This window comes from Monodelphis domestica, chromosome 6 (assembly GCF_027887165.1).
Source record: "Monodelphis domestica isolate mMonDom1 chromosome 6, mMonDom1.pri, whole genome shotgun sequence".
NCBI classification, from domain to species: Eukaryota; Metazoa; Chordata; class Mammalia; order Didelphimorphia; family Didelphidae; genus Monodelphis; species Monodelphis domestica.
In genome coordinates, this window is record NC_077232.1 from 189,384,069 (window position 1) to 189,390,068 (window position 6,000).

Below are 6,000 nucleotides of genomic sequence, written 5' to 3' on the forward strand. Positions count from 1 at the left end.
TCATCTTAAGGATATGGAGTTGGGATTTATCATTGAATTGATCAGAATTCTAAAGCTTTACAAAGTTGTTTTTCTCCATCACGTTTCTGTCATATAGATTGTTCTTCTAGTTCTGCCCATTTTATTCTGCATCATTTCATAGAGGTCATCTAAGTTTCCTCTGAAACTGTCCTTTTTGAAATTTTCCATGGCACAGTAATATTCTGTTACATTCATATAGCACCATTTGCTTAGCCATTCCTCAACAGGATTCTTAATGGATGTACATTTTTTGGCTAATGAGAAAAGAACTACTGTGAATATTTTTGTCTATGTATCTCCTCTTTTTCTTTCCAAATAGGCCCTTTGATTTTTTTGGAGTATAGACCTAGTAGTAGTATCACTGAGTTCAAAGAGTAGTTTCCATTTAAAAATTTTTTTAACATAGTTCCAAATTTCTTTCCAGAATAATTGGACCAATTTTTTTTCTTCTGGAAATTATCAGGATTTTGTTATCTAAGGAAATGATAAGGCAACAACAGGAAATGGTCAAGCCTAGTCTGGTACAGAAAGTGATCACAGGGAAAAGGACTGGATTTTGGATTGTCACAGTGTTGTTGGACAGACTTTTCCCCAACACTCTCTGGCCAAGGGAGCAGGGATACATTTGTAAAGTAGTCCCATATTTATTTAATGTATGACCATCTGGGCATTGGAACTTCCCATACAACCTGTAAACTGAATCAGAGAAGGGGCCCTTCTTAGGTCACTCACAGTCTTTCTGTAGTCACATTTTGTTCATAGCTCAATTCATGTAAGACTGTCAACTTCTCAGCTCAGGTGTAGATTTTTCATGCTATGGCAGGAGAGCTGGACCAATTCACAGCTCTGCAAGAATGCAGTAGTGTACCTCTTTTTCCTCACTTTCTCCAACATTTATCATTTTCCTCCTTGCCAATCTTGTGAATATGAGCTAAAACCTTGAAGTTGCTTTAATTTGCATTTACCTATTATTAGTGATTCAGGACATTTTTATATAGTTATTAAAAACTTGGATTTCTTCATCTCAGACTGACACCTTCTTTGACTTCAATGAATTATTCAAAATAAATTTTCACCAACATGTTTTATTTTTACATCATCCTTTTCTAGACCCCTACAAAAGTTAATAAAAATGAGGATAAAAATATTCAGCAAAAGTAACCAACACATTATAGAAGTCTGATGCAGTGTTCCATGTTCATGTTTTCCTGACCTTTGTACAGAAACAGGGAAGAAGTAGCTTTTCATATCTCTTCTTTGAACTCAATCTTTGTTATTATAATTTTGCAACATTCAATTTTGATTTGTTTTTTTTGTTCTTTCTACCAAAATTGTGATCATCATGTATACTATTTTCCTGATTCTACTCATATAAACTTTCTTCAGCCTAGAAAGCCTTTCTGTGCTTCTTTTTATTCATGATATTCATGATTTTTACAGTATAGTAATATTCCATTATATTCATGCATCATAATTTATGTAGCTACTATACTCTTGTGAAAGAGCAACTTCATTTCTAGTTCTTTGCTATTGCAAAAAGTGATGCTATAATTGTTTTGGTCTATCCATGAACTCTTTTTTGTCATGGATTTTCTCATTATATATGTTTACCAGTTGTTTCTCTGGGTCAAAGGATGTGATATTTGATTGCTTTCCAGAATGGTTAGATCAAGTCATAGTTCCACAAACAATACATTATTGCTCTATCTTTCCACAATCCCTCATTTCTGACTTTTTTTCATTTTTTTACTCTCTTCACCAATTTGAGAGGCATGAGATGATTTTTTTTGAGTGCTTCATGACAAAGTAGAAATGACACTCAAAAAAATCATCTCATGCCTCTCAAATTGGCGAAGAGAGTAAAAGTAGTGATAAGCAAAGAAAGTGAGATGCAGAGAACTTGGAATTAGGAATGTATTAATTTGAATTTTACCTCTGATACTTTCTGTCTAGGTCACTCTGGACCTCAGTCTCCTTATTGTCCAAAAGAGATGGCTGGACTCAATGGCTTATAATGTACTTTCCAATTCTGTCTCCCATGCCATGATCCTACCCTATAATAATGGTTGACCTCATGATGGCACTTCCTGGACCATTGTTGGGCTATTCTTTTGGAGGAAGAGCTCTCCTTTGATGCCAATGCTGTAAATAACCTCTCGTATCTGAGACATAGTCTCTTTTGAATGTATCAGATTATCTTCTTTAGTAGAAATTGAGTTTATAGTTAGAATGTAAGAACAGTATTGAAGCAATTGTTTTACTTTTTGGATAGTAAACAGCATGTCAAGATTTAAGTTGTTTGCTCTTTTGTTTTGAAAATATTAAGCCCAATATAAAAACAAATTCTATCAAGTAAGCCAAATTATTTCACAAATAATTTTACAACTATTCTTTCTAGGTCAATTTTGCAAGTGACACATTTTATTTTCTTGGCTTACAAATAAACATCTAAATTTTGTGATAGTGATTTTCACTGTTAGGATAGCTAAATGAAATAGTAACTAACAGGCTGAAAATTTGCCTAAGTGGTTAGTGTCTGGATGTGTTTGACAATTATGTTTTTAAGAAGAGCTTTGAGCCCTCTGAGCACCATAAAAACTAATTTTGCCATTTATAAGACAATTATTGGCTCCTGGTTTCTGAATTCTTAGTGATAATCCAGACAACCAAGCTATCAAAAATGGAATGCAATACTCTGATAGACTGGGGCTTTCCTTCTACTGAAGGTCATCCAAGAAGCTGGATGGCCTTTTTTTTAAAGGATTGTTGTCCTGGTAGATATTATACTGGTAGAGATGGCATCCAAAGCACTCTAATATTGAGATTCTATGGAATGATCAGACATATAAAACACATAAAAAGTAGTTATTATACCAGACCATAAATCAGATTGACTTATAACTACTCTGCTAGCTAGCATAACTATTTAATAGTAAATAATTTTGCTCAGTTTCTGAGAATTTTAGAGCTTGAATCAATCATTTGCAAGGTTCATGCCTCTGAAAGTCCAGTTGAATCCAAACCAATGCCTTCCTGTTTCTAGAAAAAAATTATCTGTAGAAAGAAGAGTTTTCTAAGTAATCCTATTAATAATTCTCTTCAAATTTAGCCATGAGAGTGTAAAAATTTGACAGCATCTCTAAAGATTTGATAAGGCCGGGGCTGATTTCGAACTGAGAAATATCTTGAATCTATTATTATTTGCCACCCTCACCATAATGAAAGTTGACATATAATTATATTATGGTTAATTAGGCATTTCACTTACATGATATTATTCTCCTAACTTTGTGAAGTTGGTAATAGGACTATAATCCCTGTTTTAATAGGTGAGGAAACAGGAACAGCTTAAGTGTTGCCATTGGTCATGTAGCTAGCTTTGGGAAGCAGGATTCAATCTCAGATCCTTCCCGACTATGGGCCACTCATTTCTACTATATCGCACCATCTCCTCTTTTTTCTTTTATTCTTTATGGGTCCTTAAACACAAATAGCAACCTTAAATAGAGGAAAAACCACAAAGAATGTCCCAAGGACATTCTACCCCTTTCTACCCCCACAAATAGAGATAGTGGGAATCCTTACCATTGGATTGTAGACCTTTGCCATAGAGATGATGGGCATGTTTACCATTGAGTCAAAACTTATTGGACAGCTAAGTGGCACAGTGTGATAAAGTACCCTATCTGAACTCTGGAAGAATCATCTCCATGAGTTCAAATCCAGCCTCAGATACCTACTAGGTATGTGACTCTGGGCAAGTGACTTAACCCTAGTTGCCTCAGGAATCACTTCTGTTGAATGAGCTGAAGAAGGAAATAGCAAACCAATCTAGAATCTTTGCCCCCACCCCCAAAAGCCACACACAATAAAGGGATTATGAAGAGCTGGAAATGACTGAAAACCACCAACAAAAGCCAAATATTCCTATGAACCTCAGTTCTTTCTGTTCCTTCTCTTTCTCCTTCTGGTGTCTCCATGTATCACTGCCCACATCAAAGCCTGTCACAAAATTTAAATGGGGACTTGACCCTACAAGCTTTGTCTCTCCAACAAGTTTACGTGGCTCGAATTGTCAACACTGGGAATTCACTTGCTTTCTTCTTTGAAGGTAAAAGGAAGTTACTGGCAGGACCCATTAACAGAGCCCAAGGTATAGGTAGACAAGCCGCCATATAGGTCCTTTGAGCACTGATCTAGTGAAGCTCTGAAATCAGCAAGGCATTTAATTGCTGAGGTATCACTGTTGACTTTTCTGAAAGGGGAAATAAAGAGATTCTTTTTTTTATCCTAATTATTCTATTGATGATCACTTTTTTTTTTATTATTAAACCATTACCTTCCATCATGGAATAAATACTGTGTATTGGCTCCAAGGCAGAAGAGCAGTAAGGGTTAGGCAATGGGGTAAAGTGACTTGCCCAGGGTTACACAGCTGGGAAGTGTCTGAGGCCAGATTTGAACCTAGAACCTCCTGTCTCTAGGCCTGGCTCTCAATCCACTGAGCAACCCATCTGCCCCCTCGATGACCACATTTGCCAACTATTTATAACTAGTCTCTCATTTAACCATCCCAACAATCCAGTGAGATAGGTACCATTCTTAGGTCCTTTTTACAGTTGAGGAGATGGATGAGTTAAGTGCCTCAGCCATAGTCATACATTTAATGAGCATCTGAAGTTGGATTTAAACTCAGGTCCAAGTTAGTACCTACTGTGCCACCTAGCCATCATCTTTTCCGAACCTCACATTTTACACAGAAGAAAATGAGGTATCTCGAGGCCAAATGATGTTTCTAAGTTGATATTGTTAGTAAGTAGTAGAGCTAAGCTTCAAAGGTTCTCTGATTCACACCCAGTATCTTTTCTCCTATACCACTTTGCCTACCTGGTGATGATGATGGAGCCATTATTCACTAGAGTTGGGAATGTCCCACAGCAAAAAGAAGGACATTTCTCTTATCTGCCTCTGCCATGGCTTGACTTCCTCCCCCCAAAAAGGGAATTTTCAAGGAGATTTAGTCAACATGAAGAAGAGAGAGGATGTGTGAAATATGTGGTTGTTTTAATAAATCTCTTCGCTAGACCTTGGAAATTGGAGAAACATTTAATGTGCTCTCTGGGAGAGGAGATTTCCTGGTGTTAAGAGGATGCTATTATAGTTTTCTTCACAAAAGAAAAAGTACAGGGACATGCACCTGTGAGACACAGTGAAAATCACTTACTAAGGCCATAAAAATGTTCTTTTACAAGCAAATTGTTTATTTTTAAGACAAATGTCAGTTATGATGTGCTTCCTTGGAGCCAATATTCCTCTGTGAGTTGGATCCATGATAGAGGATGCTCATTTGAGTCATGATGAATAATTTGAACAGCAGCAATTTCCTTTCTGCAATAAGCCAGCCCGTTCTCCCTTACCACAAGAAAAATGTGGAGTCAGCTACCTATGGTTCCAAGGGAAGAGGACGCACTGTGCCCCAAGTGTCCATGGAGTTGTTTTTTCTCAGCATCAACTCCATCCAAGATGTTGTTTGCTTTTCCAGGGAATTATTGCTATGATAATCGCTCCTACAGGCATGTGTGATGAATAGGCAATAAATATGTTTCTGGAAATGTTCTATGGAAATCAATTTTAGAAATAGAATCATATTTTAAACTCCCTAGGTTAGTTGGAATGATCTAGTGTGAATTCGTTTTATAAAGCAGACAGCCACCTCAAATTTTATTTTTGGTATAAAGCCAGACTTAAAAAAATTAACCATATAAATATAATCCAGAGGAAGCCTGACTGGGCAAGAATGTGAAAAATATAAGTAGGGAGAGGATGTTTCGCACTAAAAGTTCAATGAATAAGCAATGCTGCCTAGTAGACATAAAATTTAATTTTATATTAGGCTTCCTTAAGAGATTCACAGTGTCCCGAAGGAACAGTCCTACCATTCTCTTTCCTAGACATCTCAAAAATGTAGGGTTCAGTTCA